Genomic DNA, 22,500 nt, shown 5'->3' on the forward strand with positions numbered 1-22,500 from the left:
ACGAAACAACGAGAGAGAAAAAACAACTCTTTGCGACTGAAAAAACAAAACAAAACAAATTTAATCTCTTTGCATGTCAGAGGGAAAAACACGAAACAGAACACTTGTCGCTTTAAGCGATATTAACACATTCAGTCAATCTGTGGGCCTGAGAGATTAAGGGAATTCACTGGGTCAGTTTATATATACCGAGACTAGTAAATCATGAGCTGACCGAAACCTGACGACGGAACAGCGACTGGTCCCCATTGCATAAAACGGGTTATCTTTAATATTTAGTACATTTTCAATAGAATAATTCCGGAACTAACTCGGTCACGTTTTTATGGGTAGCAAAGGGTTGTCTTTCCTTGAAAAAAAGAGGGCTAACAAAACCACATGACAAAATAGGCCAATTATTATTGAGTTGCGTGTGTTACACGCAGTTTGCTAGTGATTGGCGTACAGTATCACGCTGGTTTGTTTGCCCTCTTTTTTTTCCCATCAAAAATTATTTCCGAACATCGTCTATTCAAACAACATAATCTATCCATATTTTGTTTTGTTGGATTCAGGACATGATAACGCATTCAGTGAAATTAATATATTCTGTTATTGTTATTCAAATGTCGGACAGAATTTGTTATTAACAAATTAAGGAATTCCTTTTAAGTTTCCAAGCTAATGAGCATTCCAATACTCCGGATCGGGTCATTGATTCTTTGACATAAAATTCAATTGATTTGATGGATCAATGAGGTCGACACGGTGCGACCTTAGTTATCTTTAAAGGACGGATAAAATGACGTCATCAAACAGTTATATAAAAAAAGAAATTGAAGAAGAAAAAAAATCAGTTGTGATATATATCCTCTGGAAGAATTCATTTTTCTTGTAGAAATTCATCATCTTCAGGAGTTTTATGGGAGTATGGGTTCACGAGCACATATATACATACACACGCACACACACATACACACATACATACATACATACATACATACATAAGGGAAAGTCGCCAATCCCGGAACAGTCGGCTAACTTGGAACACCTCAATATGCGGTCAACGGGAAACAATTCATGAAAATTTTTTTAGCAGAAATGTCTAGTGACCCCTCCCGATGTTATTGCAAAAAGAAAAATGGCAACTGCGGCAAAACCAAAGAAGAGGTACGTTTTTTTAACTTTTCTCCCTTCTTCTTCTTATTTCTATTGTCTAGAATTCGTTTTATTACTCTTTATCTATATACGTTCACATAAAATGTTGATTGCTATTACAAACCTACATCAATGTGTTGCACTATGAACGGGGAAAAAAGATTGGAAACGTCACATGTATCCTACAGCTAAAGTCGAAATCCATGCAGGTGCCATGCGGCTATGCTGGAACACATATAGAGGCAAACATGGAACAGTGTTCCAGCTTTGACGCATTCTGTTCCATCTTACCCTCATCAAACGATAAAGTGAACACTGGTGTTTTTAGTCCGTGGCAGGCTAATTGCCCCCTGGATAATTGTTCCCCGACAACTGCCCCCCCCCCTCCGGACAATTGCCCTAATAGGACAATTGCCCCCCGGACACCTGCCCCCCCCCCCCCCCCCACCGAGGGAGGACAACTGCCCCCCGGACACCTGCCCCCCAATTTTTTTCTCACTACTCTTCGTGCAAGTTTTTGCAAAAGCCGTTCACTTCAATAAGAGTGTGTGTGTGTGTGTGTGTGTGTGTGTGTGTGTGTGTGTGTGTGTGTGTGTGTGTGTGTGTGTGTGTGTGTGTGTGTGTGTGTGAGTGTGTTTGGTGGTGTAAATGCGGGCGTAAGTGTGGGCGTGCAAGTGTCTGTGTCGGTTTGTCTGTGTGTATGTCTGTCAGTTTGTCTTTGTCTGGGTGTTTACAGTATTTATGTGTATGTGTGTATATGTGTGTGTGTGTATGTATGTATGTGTGTGTGTGTGTATGTATGTGTGTGTGTGTGTGTGTGTGTGTGTTTGCGCGCGCGCGCGCGTGTGTGTGTATGTGTGTGTGTGTGTGTGTGTGTGTGTGTATTCAAACCAGGAAGCATTATATAGATATCGTTGAGAAAACAAATTATAGACTTCCATTACCTATGAATACCCTCTAGACAACAATACAACACTTGATAACTCGCTAAACATACAGACAAGAATGGGGGGCAATTCATTGTCACGGGGGGCAATTGTCCTAGGCGGGCAAATGTCCAGGGGGCAGTACTGTTGTCCGGGGGGCAGTACTGTTGTCCGGGGGTGGGGGGGGAGGGGGGCAGTTGTCCGGGGGGCATTTAGCATAGAACCATTTTAGTCACGTTCTCAATTCTCTTTTCAGTTTTATTGTATTTTTTCCTTCTATACCTTTTATTGAATGGTTGATTGATTTGTTTTACAGTATTTTGGGACCCGGACGGTGGCTACCCGAAGAAATGGGCTGCGCGTTGTCGGCTCTCAGAAACGGGGAAATGGGTTTGCGTTGCGCATCAAGAACATTTTGGTGTTCCTGTCACGACTTTTATGCTGCGAAATATCTTGGTACTGCTTCTTGTGTGGCACCAACACCCCTTTGAACATTATACAGTGCCAGCAGTATACACACGGCATTGATCACACGAGGACTGCACTGAAAGTAGAAAACAAAAGGACATTGAGTGAAAAATCGTTTCTTAGCTTCTTTTTTCATGTTTTACAAAAACAGTTTTTTTTATCCGATTTGTTTAGACCTAGCCCTTATTTATATTTTTTTCACATTTGAGGCATTAATTGTTATCAAATTTACTATTTCTTTGGTAAAAATCCAATGTTATGTGGAAAAACAGACATTTAAATAAGATGGCTAAATCAAAATGTTATGACGTATGAATTTATCTTGTGTGTGTGGCAATGTGTAATTGTGTGCGTGTGATTGAGAGTGTGTGGGTGTATATATGTGTGTGTGAGACACAGACAGAGCTAGAAAGAGAGTCAGTGTGTTTTTGCATGTGTTCCGAGTTTGACAACACAGTGTTCCACTTTACACACCCATGCGTCCAACCTGGAACAAATGCAGAAATTTGTATAATGGTCAGTTTGATGAGTTGTGTGACTTTTATTTTATCTTATGTTGTTCGTTTGTTTACTGATAGAGTCTAGTATGTGACAATATAAAAAACGCTTTGCAATAATAATGTTTTTGTCTGGTACGGCTGTTTCTCCTTAACTGTTCCAGGTTTAGCGACATTCCCATACATACATACTGTCACGATCGGGTGACAGAGACCAATAAAGCGTCACTCAGTGGAGTGCCTGTTCTGGGTCAATGTATGATAGAAAGCGCCTGTGCGTGATATTGGACACAGCAGAGTTTTTGCTGACAGTGCTCCCGAGCACGGATGTTTTGAAACGCACGAGCTTCACAGTGCAGGTTTCTGCTGTCATAGGGCTGACGGTTTTTTTCGCTGACAGCGCGCACGGGATTTTCAGGGATTGAGTTTCTCGTGTCTTTTTCCTGCTTGGGGAGGCAAAACTGTGTATAGCTGGACTGGTTTGGTGACAAGGTCAGTCACGTGTATTTGGCTAGGTGGTCTGTCAGAGACTCAAGGACGACACACTTGACACCCAGCGGCAGAAGGGGAAGGACCTAACACACAGTTACTAGAGTATGATGGTTTTTCACCGAGTATCATATTCGGCACTCTAGGGGAACTTCCACAAGTTATTCCTTTCCTCTGCCACGTATTTTGCTGAGGACAAGTCGTCACATTTCCTTCGTCGGCGATGGCTTTCGCATAAGGATTCGACAAGGGGTTCTGGACGTTTTGGGTCACTGTTGACGAACAGAGACTGTTCCAGGGAGGAGGCGGACTTTGCTTCCATTGAGAGTTACAATCATAGGCTTTTGAGGTAATAAATCATTATTTAACGCTGTTGATGAGTCTGTGTTGTGGAATGAAATACTCTCTGTTGTTCTTTCCAGGTTAGCGCATAATTTACTCTCTGTGACGCTAAAATACTAATCTGTATATGGTTTTTGCAGATAGGGAGAGAAGGACGGAAAATGGCTGTTTTGTTGTTGTAAAAAGTCAGTTTTGTGCAGGCCCACGTGCTCGATGAGATATTTAAAGATGACATGTTTTAAGGTGGTGGGTGAGGGGTAGCTGACATGTTTAGTGCACCGATGCTTTCTGTTTGCAGCCTTCCTTCGTTCGTTCGTTTCGTTCGTTCGTTACGTTCCCGTAACATCGGCACGGCTGACTCTGGCGGGAACTGTTGAGGCTACGCTAACCAGGAGACCGGCTAACCAGGAGACCGGCTAACCAGCGGACCGGCTAACCAGCGAACCGGCTAACCAGCGGACCGGCTAACCAGCGAACCGACTAACCAGCATACCGGCTAAGCAGCAGCAGCAGAGATAAAGCTAAGTGCACCATGTCGTACGCACCCCGTTGACCACCGTTGTCTTTTCGTATCTATGATTTCATTGGAGTAGTGACAACGTGGGGTGTGTGACACCTGCACGAACTAGAGCTTTTCGAACAGAACATTCTCATTTCGACTGTATTTACACGGGTTCAGCGTGTTACTATAATTTTCTACATAGTACTGGCATTTTGTCAGTGAACACTGGTTTTTTACGTGTTGAGAACGTAAAAGGAACATATTTTGAGTGAAGGCTCGAGGGAGGTGGAGAGTTTATACATAAACAGGCGTCTGAAACTTATACTTTTGTTGACTCTATTTAATTGTATGACTGCGAGAGTGGATCGTGGTGTGGTTAGTTAATTAGTAGTAATTAACCGGTTCATAATCACCTTGAGTGATATATTGAAACGTGACACGTGGGGGCCAAGCCGGGATTTACTCAGTTAATTTCCAACTGATAAAGACCCACCAATTAAGGAGAACTAAGAGCAGATAATCTCGTCAGTGCTCGACTTATTTTCTGCTTGGTGCTACCCTTTTTTGTATAGTTTTGATCATATACCACACCTTAAGCGATTCACATCTTGCAGGAAATGTAAATTGTAATTTGTGAGTTATTGTATGCGCTAACTGTGATTATCTCCCTTTCCTTTGTTTGTGAATCTTTGTTGTTGTACGTTCAGAGTTTTCCGTTGCAGAGAGCTGAGCGGGGTTAGCGGATTTGTTATTCGTTTTGCTCAGTTTTCTCTACATTGTTGTTTCGCATTCTGTAACAGGTTATATTTCTATAGTCTTGTTTTACTTGGATTTTTCTCCATATTTTGACTTTGTTGGAATTTTGGGGGGGAAGGGTCCGAGGACTTCTGTCCTAACCGAGGCTGTGGGAGACACTCTGTTTCACCGCAAAAAGCAGCCGATAAAGTAGGCCACGGCTGTGGGAAACACTTTGTTTCACCGCAAAAAGCAGCCATAAAGTAGGCTACGCGTTTTGTTCTACACCGTTTGGATTTTTCTTCTGCATTTTCCGGTTGCTGGATTTTTGTATCCATTTCATCACCGCGTGTTCTAGCTATAGCTGCGTTAGACTTACTTTGGTAATAAAGCTTTGCTAAAACTAACCATGGCCACAGGGGGATCTCCGACGAGGAGAATAACTTTCGAGACTCCTGGTAGTGAGCAACCGACTGAGCGAGACGCACGCGTTAGAGCCCGAAGCGTTCTAAAACGCTTAGAAGTGGAACGGAAGGAAGAATTTGAGCGACTGACAAGAAAAGAAGAACGTGACAGACAGGACAAGAAGGACGAACTTGACAGACAAGAAAGGGAACGACAGGCTGAACGAGACAGACAGGAAAGGAAAGAAGAACGTGACAGACAGGAAAGGAAAGACGAACGAGATAGACAGGAAAAGAAAGACGAACTTGACAGACAAGAAAGAGAACGAGACAGACAGGAAAAGAAAGACGAACGTGACAGACTAGACCGGAAGGAACAGGCGGATCGCGATCACCAGCTAGAGCTAGCTAGGCTACAGGCCGAGAAGGGTACGCTCACTCAGGCTAGCGCGCCGACGTTTGTTGCCGACCGTACGAGACTGCCGACGTTCGACGATGACAAGGACGAGCTCGACGACTTTTTACGCCGGTTTGAGCGCATTGCATCAGACCAGAAGTGGGAAGAGGCCACGTGGGCTAGCCGCCTTAGCACCTGCCTGAAGGGACGCGCATTGCAGCTCTACAACGCTTTGGATGACGACGAGGCGAGAGACTATCAGGCACTAAAGAAGGCGTTACTCCAGCGCTTCAACCTGACTGCTGAAGCCTACAGACGACGTCTGCGTAACAGCAAGAGACTGAGCGGCGAGCTGAGTCATCAGTTTGTGGCACGCCTTAACCTCTACCTGCGGCGCTGGGTGGAGATGGCCGAAAAGGACTGGACCGTCAACGACCTTGCCGACCTCATAGTCATGGAACAACTGATGTCCAGCCTGCGACCTGAGGTGGTGACCTTCGTGCAGGAGCACCAGCCCAAGACTACTCAGGAGGCAGCCGACTGGATCAGAGTGCACGAGGACGCCCAGGCGATCTCCGGCAAATCTTCAGGCTCACGGCCAGGAAAAACGGGAAATTCGGGTTCTTCAGGACCCAAGGACGGGAAGGACGATCAGGGACACAAGGGATCGAGTTCCAGAACTGACATCCAGTGTTACTACTGCAACAAGCGGGGCCACGTGAAGAAGGACTGCCACAAGAGACAGGCTGACCAGAAGGGCGTTCACTTCGTTGGCAGTGAGGAGTTCAGGGACGTCACGAGCTCATGCACCATCCCACAACTCTGCGTTCCGTGCTCCAGGAAACATTTCCAGCCCCACTGCAACGTCTACGTTAACGGAGTGAAGGGCGAAGGTCTGCGGGACACAGGGGCAGACATGATAGTGGTTCGGGCGAGTCTAGTTCCAGCTATGGCCTACACAGGAGACAGCATCAGGGTGAGAATGGCCGAGGCATCTCACGCTTACGACTTGAACACGGCAGTGATCAAGGTCGTAACCCCGTTGTTCACGGGGACCATTGTGGCCGTCGTCATGGACGATCCTCCATGCGACCTGCTCATTGGAAACCGGGTTCAGTTTGTGGACGGCGTCACCAGGGAGGTTCCCGTTTATCGGTCTCCCGACGTCATTTCAGTGCTCACGCGGGCACAGGCGGAGCGAGAGGACAAACCTCTCAAACCCCTACCTGCTGCACGAGCTGCCCTGGGGAACGTGACCCCCGCGCTTCTCGCGAAGGCTCAGGATTCTGACCCGACCTTAGCTACTCCTCGGGAGCACGCGAAGTCGGGGAAGGTGAAGCTGAGCGGGAAGCATGGGAGGTCAAGGTTCCTCAGGGACAAGAAGTTGCTCTACCGTGAGTTCAGCAACCAAGAAGGTACATTCAAACAGGTTGTCGTGCCTCGCGAGTTTCGCGAGGGTGTCATGGCAACGGCACACGACTCGATTCTGGGAGGTCATCTTGGTACCAAGAAGACCACGGATCGTGTCTGGCGCCACTTTTACTGGCCAGGCATCTGCACGGATGTCCGACGTTTCTGTGCGTCCTGCGATAAGTGCCAGAAGGTGGTTGCCAAAGGAAGGGTGAGGAAGGTCCCCTTAGAGAAGATGCCGCTCATCGACGAACCCTTTCGTCGGGTGGCAGTGGACATCATCGGGCCCATCTTGCCTGCGTCTGAGGACGGAAACAGATACATTTTGACCATGGTGGACTACGCTACTCGATACCCAGAGGCGATCCCTCTGAAATCGATTGAAGCCACGCGAGTAGCTGAGGCTCTGGTTACTATGTGGTCCCGGCTGGGAATTCCATCAGAGGTACTCACCGACAGAGGCACGCAGTTCACGGGAGGAGTGATGGCGGAGGCAGCACGACTGCTATCACTGGAGCAGCACTTCACCACTCCTTACCATGCTCAGTGCAACGGACTGGTGGAAAGGTTCAATGGCACCTTGAAGACCATGCTGAGGAAACTAGCTCAGGAGAAACCACGCACGTGGGACAGGTACATCCCAGCATTGCTTTTTGCATACCGCGAGGTTCCTCAGGAGAGCTTGGGTTTTTCCCCATTTGAGTTGTTGTACGGCAGACAGGTACGCGGTCCCATGGCTATCCTGCGTCAAGCTTGGACGGACGAAGAAGCTGACGAGGAGGTGCAGACGACAGCGACCTACATCGTAGAACTCAGGAACAGGATTGAAGAGACCTGCAAATTGGCTCAAGAGAACCTGGGAAGAGCAGCACAGCGTTACGCGCGAGGATTCGACCGCAAGGCACGGCCGCGCAGCTTCAAGATTGGAGAACGGGTGTTGCTACTTCTACCTGTCAAACACAACAAGCTACAACTGCAGTGGCAAGGACCTTTTGAGGTGACAGCGAAAGTGGGCCAAAACGACTACAGGATCGTCATGAACGGGAAAGCACGCCTGTACCACGCCAACCTGCTGCGCGCCTACATAGAGAGGACTGCCTACGGGGAAAAGGACAAAGTGACAGAAGCAGTTGCTGTCGTGATGGACGAGACAACGGAAGAACAGGGAGGAGGACGGGTACCAGTTTGTCCGCTGGAGGCTAGTGAGGATCTCACGGACGTGCACATCTCACCTGATCTTGGGGACGACCAGCAGGCGGACCTGCAAGAGATCCTGAAGGATGCAGCACGGGTCCTTACAGACATACCACTTCAGACGCATCTAGAGGAGTTTACCTTCGACTTGCTGGAGAAACAGCCAGTGAGGACGAAGCAGTATCCCATGCCTCATGCCCAGAAGGAGGTGGTCAGGAAGGAAATCGCCGACATGACGAAGTTGGGCGTCATCGAGCCAGCGAACTCTCCCTACAGTTCACCAATTGTGCTTGTAAAGAAGAAGGATGGACGCGTCAGGTTCTGTGTTGACTACCGGAAGCTGAACAAGATTACGGCGTTTGACGCGGAACCCATGCCTGATGTGGACTACCTCTTCAGTCACTTGGCCAAGGCCAAGTACTTTTCCAAACTGGACCTCACCAAGGGATACTGGCAAATCCCAGTTGCCGAGGAAGACCGCCCAAAGACTGCATTTACCACTCCATTCGGCCAGTTCCAGTGGACAGTCATGCCTTTTGGTCTACAGAATGCAGGTGCCGTCTTCACTCGCATGATGAGGAAACTTTTGGAACCATTGAAGCGCGAGGACATCAGCAGTTTCATCGACGATGTGCTGATCGCGACAGAGACATGGACTGAACATCTCGACGCCCTGCGCGACGTGTTCGGAAGGTTGAAGGACGGAAATCTGGGAGCTAAACCGTCCAAGTGCTACTTGGGATTCCGGGAATTGTCTTTCCTGGGTCATGTTGTCGGCGAGGGATTGCTCGTTCCAGAGGACGACAAGATCCAGAAGATTCGGGAGGCGGAGCCACCGCGCACGAAGAAAGAAGTCAGGTCTTTCCTGGGCCTAGCCAGCTTCTATAGACGCTTCATCCCGCACTTTGCCGAAATCGCTCTACCACTGACCAACCTTACCAAGAAACTACAACCGACCGTTGTAGTGTGGACTGAGGAATGTAGCTCCGCATTCAACACCCTGAAGAGGCGACTCACCAGTCAGCCTATTCTCCGACTACCAGACCTGAACAAGGACTTCGTGCTGAGGACAGACGCTTCAGGGAAGGGACTTGGGGCAGTGTTGCTTCAGGAGACAGAGGGGTTTTTGCACCCTGTTTGCTTCGCCAGCCGTAAGCTGACCTCGGCCGAGGCAGCGTATGCAACGGTTGAACGCGAGTGTCTCGCCATTGTCTGGGGCATCCAGAAGTTCGAAGCGTACCTGTACGGACGACCTTTCTGTCTGGAGACGGACCATCAACCTCTGCAATATCTTCAGGTTGCAAGGTTGGCAAACGCCAGACTTATGCGCTGGGCGTTGATTCTCCAACCGTACCAATTCACGGTACGCGTCATTCCGGGCGCCAACAATGTTGGAGCTGACTTTCTCTCTCGGGCTGTAGAGGAGAACATGACTGTGAGCGAAACCGAGGTTTCGTCTTGAAGAGGGGAGGTGTGTCACGATCGGGTGACAGAGACCAAGAAAGCGTCACTCAGTGGAGTGCCTGTTCTGGGTCAATGTATGATAGAAAGCGCCTGTGCGTGATATTGGACACAGCAGAGTTTTTGCTGACAGTGCTCCCGAGCACGGATGTTTTGAAACGCACGAGCTTCACAGTGCAGGTTTCTGCTGTCATAGGGCTGACGGTTTTTTTCGCTGACAGCGCGCACGGGATTTTCAGGGATTGAGTTTCTCGTGTCTTTTTCCTGCTTGGGGAGGCAAAACTGTGTATAGCTGGACTGGTTTGGTGACAAGGTCAGTCACGTGTATTTGGCTAGGTGGTCTGTCAGAGACTCAAGGACGACACACTTGACACCCAGCGGCAGAAGGGGAAGGACCTAACACACAGTTACTAGAGTATGATGGTTTTTCACCGAGTATCATATTCGGCACTCTAGGGGAACTTCCACAAGTTATTCCTTTCCTCTGCCACGTATTTTGCTGAGGACAAGTCGTCACATTTCCTTCGTCGGCGATGGCTTTCGCATAAGGATTCGACAAGGGGTTCTGGACGTTTTGGGTCACTGTTGACGAACAGAGACTGTTCCAGGGAGGAGGCGGACTTTGCTTCCATTGAGAGTTACAATCATAGGCTTTTGAGGTAATAAATCATTATTTAACGCTGTTGATGAGTCTGTGTTGTGGAATGAAATACTCTCTGTTGTTCTTTCCAGGTTAGCGCATAATTTACTCTCTGTGACGCTAAAATACTAATCTGTATATGGTTTTTGCAGATAGGGAGAGAAGGACGGAAAATGGCTGTTTTGTTGTTGTAAAAAGTCAGTTTTGTGCAGGCCCACGTGCTCGATGAGATATTTAAAGATGACATGTTTTAAGGTGGTGGGTGAGGGGTAGCTGACATGTTTAGTGCACCGATGCTTTCTGTTTGCAGCCTTCCTTCGTTCGTTCGTTTCGTTCGTTCGTTACGTTCCCGTAACATCGGCACGGCTGACTCTGGCGGGAACTGTTGAGGCTACGCTAACCAGGAGACCGGCTAACCAGGAGACCGGCTAACCAGCGGACCGGCTAACCAGCGAACCGGCTAACCAGCGGACCGGCTAACCAGCGAACCGACTAACCAGCATACCGGCTAAGCAGCAGCAGCAGAGATAAAGCTAAGTGCACCATGTCGTACGCACCCCGTTGACCACCGTTGTCTTTTCGTATCTATGATTTCATTGGAGTAGTGACAACGTGGGGTGTGTGACACCTGCACGAACTAGAGCTTTTCGAACAGAACATTCTCATTTCGACTGTATTTACACGGGTTCAGCGTGTTACTATAATTTTCTACATAGTACTGGCATTTTGTCAGTGAACACTGGTTTTTTACGTGTTGAGAACGTAAAAGGAACATATTTTGAGTGAAGGCTCGAGGGAGGTGGAGAGTTTATACATAAACAGGCGTCTGAAACTTATACTTTTGTTGACTCTATTTAATTGTATGACTGCGAGAGTGGATCGTGGTGTGGTTAGTTAATTAGTAGTAATTAACCGGTTCATAATCACCTTGAGTGATATATTGAAACGTGACACATAAATACATACATACATACATACATACATACATACATACATACATACATACATACATACATACATACATACATACATACATACATACATATACATACATACATACATACATGCATGCATACATACATACATTACATACATACATACATACATACATACATACATACATACATACATACATACATACATACGTACACATACATACATTACATACATGTATACATACATACATACAGACAGACAGACACAGACACACACACACAGACACACACACACACACACACACACACCCCCACACACACACACACACACACACACACCCTCGTCTCCCCTTCAGTTGTCAGCCTCCAGCAATACTTCCAGTCAAGTATTAATTGGAGGTAAAAACAAAAAGCAAGACACGTCATGACGCGAGACACGGCGGTTGCGTTTTTAACCGATTTATGCTCAGACGTACTGCAACATGTCAGTAATTTGATACGCTGCGATTACCCATGGGTGTTCAAAATTATTCCTGTCAAACAAAGGTCAAACTGAGTCGATCTTTTCTCGCTGTTTCCTTCCTTTCTTCTTTCGTTTCTTTCGTTTTCCTTTGTCTTTCACGAAACCGGTTTCTAGAGGTCGCGAAATGGACTGACGAGTGTCAATAATCCGAGATTAATATAATAATAATGGCTCGTATTGAGAAAACCTCTCTTTCCTTCTCACCGCAGCCTGTTGTTGCAAGCTGTTAGCTTTATATTAGATTCCTCCTTATTTCACAAATTGTTTGGACATGTTCATTTTTTTCTATGTGGGTCTCTTGATCTACAAGTCTGTTGTTTCTCTCTGGGAAACCTGTGTTCTTCTGGTTTTCTGCCCTCAATTTGTATTTGGCTTGTATTTTTGATAACACCCTCCAAAATCTGTCTGCCTCTTTGTCTGTCTTTCTTTGTCTGTCTGTCCTATATCTGTCTGTTTATGTCTGTCTGAGTGTCTGTTCGTCTGTCTCCCCCTGCTCCATCTCTTTGTTCCATTGCTACCCCTTACAGTACCCACTCCATCGCATCGCGCCGCGTTCTTGTGAAGTATTGTTTTGCTGAGCCAGTTTAAATCTGTTTTCATGTTAACACATAGGGGCTGTGGGCTGTCACAGATCGAAGTTAATCAGGGAGATCCGTTTGCTAACGGTTGTGGACAGTTCTGCGGATTGATTGGACATCCCCCCCCCCCCCCCCCCCAACCCACTTTTTCACACCCCGGCATTTTAATCCATTTTGACGCTGTAGCACTAGTCGCCCAGGAGTGGGTTAAAGATCGGGCGGACTGTTAACAAAGGGCCAATTTCTCACCGATTGTGCTGCGCCAACGTCTGAGCGACTTCACGCAAACTAACGTCGGTTCAAAATCGGCAATTACATTTAAAAAACAAGTCGCGAAAGGCGAAATTACTACATTTAGTCCAGCTGTTGAAATCACAGAATGAAACTGAACGCACTGCATTTGTTTTAACCGAGACAATACAGCTTCGTCAATCCCCGCGGCAGTTTTCCCGTGCAACAAGAAGTGAAATTGACGAGTCAGAATAGCGCAATAGCGTACTGCGGAAAGCAGGAAAGCGCGCTATGCTGTATTCTTTTTAACTTTCTGTGCTTGTTTTGAATAAAACATATGATGAAATGATGAAAAATAACATGAAACCATTTTTGGAACGATTTCTTTCATTTTAATCGTAGCACTAATTAACCTATTTTCGTTAATTGTGATCACATTTTAAGAGTAAACATAACATATGTATATATGTTTACATTCATAATTTGATGAAGAATACAATGCAATCAATTGTGAATCTATTTGCAACAATTTCATTTTAATGACGACTTTAATGAGCAAACTCATTAATTAATTTGTAAGCCTCCACGCTGAAATGCAATACCAAAGTCCGGGCTTCGTCGAAGATTACTTGACCAAAATTGTAACCAATTTGGTTCAAAAATGAGGGCGTGACAGTGCCGCCTCAAGTTTCACTAATTGCCGGATATGACGTCATCGAAGACATTTATCGCGAAAAAGAAACAAATGGTCTGGGGATATCATACCCAGGAACTCTCGTGAGAAGTCTCATGAAGATCGGTCCAGAAGTTTTCTCGGAACTGATCTACACACACACACTTACACAAACACACACATACATCACGACCATCGTCTCGATTCCCCCCTCTATGACTATGTTAAAACATTTAGTCAAAACTTGACTAAATGTAAAAAGATAGTGATCACTCTAGACATTTTTCCTAACAAGAACTTTTTTCTTTTGTTTGCGTCCTTGGGCTGCGACTCCCACGTACACACGTAGACACGAGTCGGCGTGTACGTGTATGGCCGTTTTTCCCCCGCCATTTAGGCAGTCGCTCTCCGGTTCCAGGTGATGCATGCTGGAAGTATTCGAGTTTCTATAACCCATCGAACTCTGGCATGGATAACCTTTTTTGTCCGTGTGAAGTTTGTCATGTGCTTGCGTGTACACACGAAGAAGGATATGGCACTAGCATGCACTAGGTCGGCACATTAATTGACCTGGGAGATCGGTAAAAAAATCTCCACCAGGCGCGGCCGGGATTCGAACCCCGAACCTTCCAGGCGGAAGGCCGACGTCCTAACGTCTAGTACAAATCCTGGTTCTCACAGAAATTAGTCGCTCCTTTATGCAGGGTTAAACCCATTCTGATAAGCATCGCTCCACCGCTATTGCCAGTTGTCTCTCTGACCGGACGCTACAGTCCTACGCGAATCTATCAAAATAAGAATACAGAGTTATCTCCCATATGTTTTTCGCGAGCACTGATCTAAATTTGAGATCAGTGTTCGCGAGACGAAAATGATTGCAGATTGGCCGACTTCGACAGTGATCTCCGTTCTGTTCTTCACAGTTATGATAAAGACATCGTTCTAAGGTCAAAACAAGTCGAAGTTTTGGGACTGCTGCCGGAAGGAGACCGTAATATATGGTTTCATCACTGTCAACTGGTTACAGAAAAAATCGTCTGCTCCAGTGAACGCCGAAACCAAACGGTTGATTATCACGTGACACTTTTGTCATATTTAGAGTTGTTTGCACAGTAAATACAGCAGCGAAAAATAGCTCGTTTGAAACTGTCTTACATATCAATTCCTTTGTAATTTAAAAATTACAAAACACCATGAAAAATCATTATCGACGATCGCGAATCTGCTTATATCAATAACACATTACAAAAAGCTCTGAATATGTAAAAAAAACAAGAAATTCCTCCGAGGTAGGAAAAACACCCCCGTCCTTACCATTCTCACTGCCACCAACTGAGAAGGCACTGCTAACAAGTGTGGTTAAAATAAGTTGATTGAGTGGACAAAGAGACAGGCGGAGAAAAAGACAAATCAATATAACTCTTTCTGTAACACCTACTGACCGCATACAGAAAACAAAAGATCCCGAAAAAAAAAACCAAAATCGGTTTGCGCTGCGCGCTGAGAGCAGGTATTGAAATATCTCATCGACCAGATTTTGTCCGGGGTGTATCTGCCGCTTCGCCGGGTAGCAAGTAGAGCCGAATACCCGGCTTGAGTGGCGCACTGTACGCCGGCTTCGAACCATGGACCCGTCAAGCTTAGGTCCCTTCCAGACTCGTGGAATGGGAACAGCACGAACATGATTCAGGGGCCATAATGCCATTCCTGATCATATCATGTCGAGTCCCATACTTGTCGACGACGCCCTAGGTACCACATCACAAACAGAACTGTGCAATACACAGGTGTTTTCTACAGACACACTCAAACACACACACACACACAGAGAAGCCGTATATATATATATCTATATCTATTGTATAAATATATAGAGATAGATGAGAGTGTATTTTTCGCGTGGCTATAAATTGATTCGACCTTTGCACTTTTACAGTGAGGATAATTTACGGGTCCAATTTACGTTCTGGACACTGCGGTGACCTTCTAAAAATAGTAACAGAACGCCGGGAATATCCGAAGATGCCCCCTCATACTACAGTGCACCATACGAAGAAAGGGAGGTAAACGCTGAAAACATGGAGAAGATAAGGAAGAGTTATGCGTAGTTGATCCCCCCAAAAAACCAAAATCCACCAATAACTCCCTAACCGTGTGTTTGACTGGTCCCAATTTTTGTAAGGACCGTCTCAGGAATGTATAGAACCTGTTCACCAAGTTTGGTGACGATCGGTCCGTTCATTCTTGAGATCTACTTGCGAACACAAACAAACACACAAACAAACAAACAAACAAACACATCGAGTGAAACCTATACACACCCCTATACCGGGGGTGTAACAAACACATCGAGTGAAACCTATACACACCCCTATACCGGGGGTGTAAACAATCGGTTTCCTTGACAAGGAAACTCAAGGCAACTCAAGAATGAGCCGAACTCATTTTGACCTGAGTTCAGGATGGGTTTAAACCCTGGATACATGCGCTTTGTAAATATTGTGCATTATTTATGCCAAGCAATCAGGGGAACAACGATCCAAGGACATATCAACCGGTATGTATCAGCAACTGGCACTGCTGATTTCGAGATTCTCAGTGATAAAATAACGAACTATATATATATATATATATATATATATATATATGGGATTTACGCAATACAGACAGAACTGCAGGCAGATAGACCAAACACATGGGTTACGGATAGACATGTACGGTACACACGCATCAACATCACCATCTTCAAAAATTCAAAAAGGAAAAGACCGCTAGTTTTCCAAAGTTAAGAATAAAAGAAAAATTAGAGTCTCACCACCTTCAACATGTAATCGTCGCAAAGTAAATGAGCAAGGTAAGGCCAAACAAAAATACATGTTGGTTCAGGGTAACATGACCACCCAAAAAAGGGTCGGTAGGTCGTTTTTAAACACTTAAAAAAAAAAGACTTTTTGTCTCGGGTTGGTTCGCAAAATGTGACAGATTTTTTTTTTTTTTTGAGAAATGAAAAAAATGTTTTAGGGTCGGCGGGAAAAAATAGGGTCGGTCGAGTTACCCTAAACCAACATACATTTTTGTTTGGCCTTAGGTATATGACCTCCATAACATGGCGTGAGGTATGTTACATCATTGCACTGTTCACAGCGTGGTCGTTGCCAAGTATCCAGTGTCTGACACTTTGGTGCGCACGTGAAACTCGTTGCTTTTAGTTATGTGTTGTATCAGCTGTGTTTTTATGCTGTCAGGTTGTTGGTGTTATTCCGTCTTTGGCTCTGTCTCATGTGTGTGTTTCATGTGTCTGTCATCTCAGCCTGACATTCTTGATGGTTGGCTAGGTTTGCTTTTTGTCTCTCCGTTTGCATGTCTGTCTATTTTTGTGTCTATCTCGGTTTCTCGCTCTCTATCTCTGTCTGTGTGTCTGTCGGTTTGCCTGTCTGTGTGTCTCTCTAACTCTCTCTCTCTCATCTATCTTTCTGTCTCTCTTTTTCTCTATATCCCCGCCGTGTCTCTGTATCTCTCTCTCTCTCTCATCTTTCTTTCTGTCTCTCTTTTTCTCTATATCCCCGCCGTGTCTCTGTATCTCTCTCTCTCTCTCATCTATCTTTCTGTCTCTCTTTTTCTCTATATCCCCGCCGTGTCTCTGTATCTCTCTCTCTCATCTATCTTTCTGTCTCTCTTTTTCTCTATATCCCCGCTGTGTCTCTGTATCTCTCTCTCTCATCTATCTTTCTGTCTCTCTTTTTCTCTATATCCCCGCTGTGTCTCTGTATCTCTCTCTCTCTCTCATCTATCTTTCTGTCTCTCTTTTTCTCTATATCCCCGCTGTGTCTCTGTATCTCTCTCTGTTTTTCTTTCTGTCTTTCATTCTCTCAATGTCTGTCTCTGTCTCGCTCTGTGTGTCTCTCTGTCTCTGTCTCTTTGTCAGTATGTCTGTCTCTTTCACTCTCTGTCTTTCTTTCTGTCTTTCATTCTCTCTATGTCTGTGTCTATCTCGCTCTCTTGGTTACTCTGTCTGTCTGTCTGTCTGTCTGTCTCAGTGTCTGTGTCTGTGTCTGTGTCTGTCTGTCTGTCTGTCTGTCTGTCTCTCTCTCTCTCTCTCTCTCTCTCTCTCTCTCTCTCTCTCTCTCTCTCTCTCTCAAATGATCACCACCACAACCACCACCACCAACAACACCACCAGATTACAATAAAGACAGCAACACTATCAATGCCTTCAAATTGTATCGTCAGAAAACAGACCCAGAGTGCCAATCACCGGCAAGCAACACTATCAATGCCTTCAAATTGTATCGTCAGAAAACAGACCCAGAGTGCCAATCACCGGCAAGCAACACTATCAATGCCTTCAAATTGTATCGTCAGAAAACAGACCCAGAGTGCCAATCACCGGCAAGCAACACTATCAATGCCTTCAAATTGTATCGTCAGAAAACAGACCCAGAGTGCCAATCACCGGCAAGCAACACTATCAATGCCTTCAAATTGTATCGTCAGAAAACAGACCCAGAGTGCCAATCACCGGCAAGCAACACTATCAATGCCTTCAAATTGTATCGTCAGAAAACAGACCCAGAGTGCCAATCACCGGCAAGCAACACTATCAATGCCTTCAAATTGTATCGTCAGAAAACAGACCCAGAGTGCCAATCACCGGCAAGCAACACTATCAATGCCTTCAAATTGTATCGTCAGAAAACAGACCCAGAGTGCCAATCACCGGCAAGCAACACTATCAATGCCTTCAAATTGTATCGTCAGAAAACAGACCCAGAGTGCCAATCACCGGCAAGCAACACTATCAATGCCTTCAAATTGTATCGTCAGAAAACAGACCCAGAGTGCCAATCACCGGCAAGCAACACTATCAATGCCTTCAAATTGTATCGTCAGAAAACAGACCCAGAGTGCCAATCACCGGCAAGCAACACTATCAATGCCTTCAAATTGTATCGTCAGAAAACAGACCCAGAGTGCCAATCACCGGCAAGCAACACTATCAATGCCTTCAAATTGTATCGTCAGAAAACAGACCCAGAGTGCCAATCACCGGCAAGCAACACTATCAATGCCTTCAAATTGTATCGTCAGAAAACAGACCCAGAGTGCCAATCACCGGCAAGCAACACTATCAATGCCTTCAAATTGTATCGTCAGAAAACAGACCCAGAGTGCCAATCACCGGCAAGCAACACTATCAATGCCTTCAAATTGTATCGTCAGAAAACAGACCCAGAGTGCCAATCACCGGCAAGCAACACTATCAATGCCTTCAAATTGTATCGTCAGAAAACAGACCCAGAGTGCCAATCACCGGCAAGCAACACTATCAATGCCTTCAAATTGTATCGTCAGAAAACAGACCCAGAGTGCCAATCACCGGCAAGCAACACTATCAATGCCTTCAAATTGTATCGTCAGAAAACAGACCCAGAGTGCCAATCACCGGCAAGCAACACTATCAATGCCTTCAAATTGTATCGTCAGAAAACAGACCCAGAGTGCCAATCACCGGCAAGCAACACTATCAATGCCTTCAAATTGTATCGTCAGAAAACAGACCCAGAGTGCCAATCACCGGCAAGCAACACTATCAATGCCTTCAAATTGTATCGTCAGAAAACAGACCCAGAGTGCCAATCACCGGCAAGCAACACTATCAATGCCTTCAAATTGTATCGTCAGAAAACAGACCCAGAGTGCCAATCACCGGCAAGCAACACTATCAATGCCTTCAAATTGTATCGTCAGAAAACAGACCCAGAGTGCCAATCACCGGCAAGCAACACTATCAATGCCTTCAAATTGTATCGTCAGAAAACAGACCCAGAGTGCCAATCACCGGCAAGCAACACTATCAATGCCTTCAAATTGTATCGTCAGAAAACAGACCCAGAGTGCCAATCACCGGCAAGCAACACTATCAATGCCTTCAAATTGTATCGTCAGAAAACAGACCCAGAGTGCCAATCACCGGCAAGCAACACTATCAATGCCTTCAAATTGTATCGTCAGAAAACAGACCCAGAGTGCCAATCACCGGCAAGCAACACTATCAATGCCTTCAAATTGTATCGTCAGAAAACAGACCCAGAGTGCCAATCACCGGCAAGCAACACTATCAATGCCTTCAAATTGTATCGTCAGAAAACAGACCCAGAGTGCCAATCACCGGCAAGCAACACTATCAATGCCTTCAAATTGTATCGTCAGAAAACAGACCCAGAGTGCCAATCACCGGCAAGCAACACTATCAATGCCTTCAAATTGTATCGTCAGAAAACAGACAGAGTGCCAATCACCGGCAAGCAACACTATCAATGCCTTCAAATTGTATCGTCAGAAAACAGACCCAGAGTGCCAATCACCGGCAAGCAACACTATCAATGCCTTCAAATTGTATCGTCAGAAAACAGACCCAGAGTGCCAATCACCGGCAAGCAACACTATCAATGCCTTCAAATTGTATCGTCAGAAAACAGACCCAGAGTGCCAATCACCGGCAAGCAACACTATCAATGCCTTCAAATTGTATCGTCAGAAAACAGACCCAGAGTGCCAATCACCGGCAAGCAACACTATCAATGCCTTCAAATTGTATCGTCAGAAAACAGACCCAGAGTGCCAATCACCGGCAAGCAACACTATCAATGCCTTCAAATTGTATCGTCAGAAAACAGACCCAGAGTGCCAATCACCGGCAAGCAACACTATCAATGCCTTCAAATTGTATCGTCAGAAAACAGACCCAGAGTGCCAATCACCGGCAAGCAACACTATCAATGCCTTCAAATTGTATCGTCAGAAAACAGACCCAGAGTGCCAATCACCGGCAAGCAACACTATCAATGCCTTCAAATTGTATCGTCAGAAAACAGACCCAGAGTGCCAATCACCGGCAAGCAACACTTACGTGCGATGGAGTAGTCAAGTGGATCTCCCAGGAGCAGGTGTTATCTCCCTGTAAATTCAACAGGACTGTTATCTCCCTTTAATTTCCAGCGGCAGTGTTGTCTCCCTTTATATTCCAGGAGCACTCCCTGTAAATTCCAGCTGGAATGTTATCTCTCTCTACTTTCCGGCAGCAGTTTTATCTCTCTTTTAAATTCCAAACACACAAAGCACGCTTGTTTGGGTTGTTTTTGGTACGTAGAACAACTAAATCAGCTAAGGAATGAAATTGAACAGATTAGGCGAAGAACGTGATGTGATGAAAGTTGGAATTAAGTTCTATAACGAACTTGTCTCAAAGTTTTCACAACATATATATCTGCTTTTGGAAGGCGGAGAGTTGTTTTCGTTATTCTTTTGATGTGTAGTCAGAATGTTAACGGTGTGAAGGAAGATGTTAAAAATGAATTGTCTCAATTTGAGAGATGTAGATTGGTGTCATAAATATGGCAATGAGGTCAAAAGTGCAACTTGTGTCCAAAACATGTCGCCATAGCTAAGTCTACAGGAAATGCGTACCTTCATATTCACCAAAGAGATGTGGTTTTTTTAAATATTTTTTTTTTACCTGTAAGCACAAGTAGCTACCTTACGAAGCGGTCTGAAATAGTCATTAATTTATAAACTAAACAAATTGTGGTAGTTTTCAAACTGTCACCGAATAGGAGTACTTTTCTCGTGTCAAAAAGACAGGAATCCAGAGCATCATCCAAGAATTGTTGTCATCTATCTCCACGGTATCACTATAACACGACGCCGTACAATGCACGAGGAGTCAGTCAGTGATGATCAAATATGAGGAGAGCCGGAAATCCAGGAACGTAGAACAACTAAGTCCTGAAGAAACAAAAGGTGCACTTTGTTAGAAAACTGACATCCTGAACGAGAACTCTTTTCTGTCACCACTGCAGCAAATTTGGATTCACACTTATAAAGAATCGTCTGTTCCTAGGGCAAGTGGTCTAATAACTAGAGCTCCGTAGTGTTACAGAGCACACCATAAAGAATCGTCTGTTGCTAGGGCAAGTGGTCTAATAACTAGAGCTCCGTAGTGTTACAGAGCACACTATAAAGAATCGTCTGTTGCTAGGGCAAGTGGTATAATAACTAGAGCTCCGTGGTGTTACAGAGCACACCATAAAGAATCGTCTGTTGCTAAGGCAAGTGGTCCAATAACTGTAGACAGCTCCGTAGTGTTACAGAGCACACCAATTCCAAGGAACACAACAGAAGTAGAAACGCTCCTGTCGTAACCTAACAAGAAATGTTTGAGGGTATTTCAATTATAGCATCAAAATCCTCTTTTTTGTCGAGATAAGTAATTACTTGGAGTTTTGTTTAACACAACAAGAAGTAGAATTTAATGATACATTGTATTTCAAGTTTAGCGTGGGAGTTGTTTCTGTGTGTGTCAAGATATAACATAACAGAACATTTCGTTTAAACACGTCACTATTGCTGCCATGACGAAGCACGAATTTCCTGATTATCTCGATTTCAGCACAATAAATCTGTATTTTTGTGTTAACGGGCCTTTTTTAATCCGAATATAACATATTTATATGTTTTTGGAATCAGAACATGATGAAGAATAAAATAACAGTAATTTTGGATCGTTTAAAAAATATATTTTTAATTACAATTTTCAGATTTTTAATGACCAAAGTCATTAATTAATTTTTAAGCCTCAATGCTGAAATGCAATACCGAAGTCCGGCCTTCGTCGAAAATTGTTTGGCCAAAATTTCAATCAATTTCATTTAAATGAAGGTGTGACAGTGCCGCCTCAACTTTTATAAAAAGCCGGATATGACGTCATAAAAGACATTTATCGAAAAAATGAAAAACACGTCTGGGGATATCATACCAAGGAACTCTCATGTACAATTTCATAAAGATCGGTCCAGTAGTTTACTCTGAATCGCTCTACACACACGCACAGACAGACAGACAGACACACACACGCACATACACACACACAGACAGACACACACACACATATACAGACAC

The 22,500-nt window shown here is 45.0% G+C and overlaps 2 protein-coding genes across 2 annotated transcripts in view; one reads left to right on the forward strand and one right to left on the reverse strand.

Moving 5' to 3' along the window:
- Positions 1-21,586, reverse strand: part of LOC138975132 (trace amine-associated receptor 13c-like) — a 49,139-nt gene extending 27,553 nt beyond the window's left edge. The window contains exon 1 of the mRNA XM_070347794.1: positions 20,453-21,586. The gene's annotated coding sequence lies outside the window, so the exon portion shown is untranslated. The remainder of the gene's footprint in view (positions 1-20,452) is intronic.
- Positions 1-22,500, forward strand: part of LOC138975133 (protein MTO1 homolog, mitochondrial-like) — a 131,126-nt gene that overhangs the window by 44,242 nt on the left and 64,384 nt on the right. The window lies entirely within an intron of this gene.

The sequence above is a fragment of the Littorina saxatilis genome, linkage group LG9 (genome assembly GCF_037325665.1).
Source record: "Littorina saxatilis isolate snail1 linkage group LG9, US_GU_Lsax_2.0, whole genome shotgun sequence".
NCBI lineage: Eukaryota > Metazoa > Mollusca > Gastropoda > Littorinimorpha > Littorinidae > Littorina > Littorina saxatilis.